Here is a 1,870-nt window from a genome sequence, read left to right as displayed (position 1 = left end):
TCCATGGGCTTGTTCCCTTGCTAAATAACAGTCTGGGATAATAAGGACTGATATACTTCAGCCAGCGGCGCTGGGAGTGTGGTGGGGTTTATGGTGGACTCAAATGGTGGGGTTCATGGTGGAATCGAGCTCTGCTCTTTACTTTTTTTCCTAAAGTGTTTTTTTTCCAGGGCATTGATGGGATTTAGGGTCCTCTCTCACCAGCCCAGGTCTCGTCTGTCCAGCGCTCACGTTGCATCAATCCCTGCTTGGCCCCGCACGTCTCTGGCTCTGGTGAGCTGGGTTGGGTTCATCAGCTTTCCTGCTCCTTCCCAGCTCCTGGGACAAGGCTTTCATTAATAGTCAATAATGAGGGGGTTTTTGTGGTGGTGTAACAGGCGTTTTCTGGGAAGGAGGAGGTGGGTGTGTATGGACACTGCTTAGGGACTTGTCTGTCCGTGGCTGCACAAATACACTGATCTGTGCCTCTCTCCTTTCTTGAGGCACTGGAAGCTGAAAACCCCAACTGGTGATGCCTCTCCCCGTTGCCACGAGTGGGGCAGCTCAGCTGTTGACTGCTGAGCCAACAGTAGCCCGTGGGGCACCTTGACATGGGCTGATTTCCATCCAGCTGCAGTGGGAATGGGGACAGCTTTGGGGGTCAGTGGCAGGATGGCCACCCCTACACAGCGGTGCCGTGAAGCATCAGTGCCCCATCTTTAAAAGAAGATCTGCCATCTCCTCATGGGAAGGTTGGCATGGGGGCAGTCAGGGAGGTAGGGAGCAGAGTGGTGCCTTTTCCTGGAAGCAATCCTGGCCATGTGCTCAACGAGCTACCCTGGCTTCACCATCCTCTGGATCTGTCCCCATCAGTAAAAGGTTTCAGTGACTTACTCTGCCTTTCCAGCAACTGAGGATGTTTTGGGAGCTCCTGCAGCTCTGCTAAATAGCAGGGAAGGGGCTAAGGATTATTTAGATGGAGTTTCTAAACTGGATTGGCGACAAACAATGGGTTAACAAACCCAGATGAAGTGGGTTTGGGAGTGTCCAGCTGGAAAGGCAAACTCTTGATCCCACAGCGAGTCCCAAGCCCAGGAGCTGCAGGGGAGTGTCAGCAAGATCCTGTCCCACCCTGGTCCTTCTTGCTGATCCAAGGGCAGTGTCCAGCAACAAACAGCACAGGCTCCTCCTGAGATTTAATCTCCAGGATCCAGGAGGCCAACCCCGCTGCTCCTTAGGAGGACAGGAAAGATGTGTCTGCCAGTGGTACAGCTGGCTCCTAACTACCAGTGGAGATGGGGAGAGATTTACTGGAAGGCTCCTCCCAGTGTTTGAGGTGTTGCACCCATGTTGTTGTTATCCAGTCTTACCTAACACGTTTTTGGCCGTGGAAATTCCCAGGGTTGCTGGTGTTAACAAAGCAGCAACGGGAAATTTGAAGGCAAAAGCCCAGCAGACAGTTCTGCATTGCTGCAGGTTGTACAAACCCCTTTATTTAAAATTATCTGACCTCAGTCTACCACTGGGGTGAAAAGTATGTCATCAGCCCTGTGTGATGTCACCTTCCCCTCTGGCTATTTTTAGAGGACACACACCAGAATTGGTGCTTTTTCACTGCTGCCTTTTCTGCAGGGCTATTGATCCCTGCAAGGAAAATAAGAAGTTTCCCTGTACTCCAAAAAAAAAATTGCCCTAATTCTCTTGGCTGTCTCCTACCCTTCAGCTTCCCTGTTCCCCATTTGTTTCATAAAGGATATTTGTATTCTCCTCTTGGTGAAGAAGGGGTTGTTGTTTTAACCACTGGAATAGTCTCTCAGTTGTCAGACTGTGGCTTTTGGTCAGTACAGAGAAATGCTCTTCAATACTCCCCAATTATCATTCGGGGGGGGGG

The sequence above is a fragment of the Empidonax traillii genome, unplaced genomic scaffold (assembly GCF_003031625.1).
Source record: "Empidonax traillii isolate 1590-97213 ecotype Southwest subspecies unplaced genomic scaffold, ASM303162v1 scaffold893:size250192, whole genome shotgun sequence".
Lineage (NCBI taxonomy): Eukaryota > Metazoa > Chordata > Aves > Passeriformes > Tyrannidae > Empidonax > Empidonax traillii.
This window is presented reverse-complemented; position numbering follows the sequence as displayed.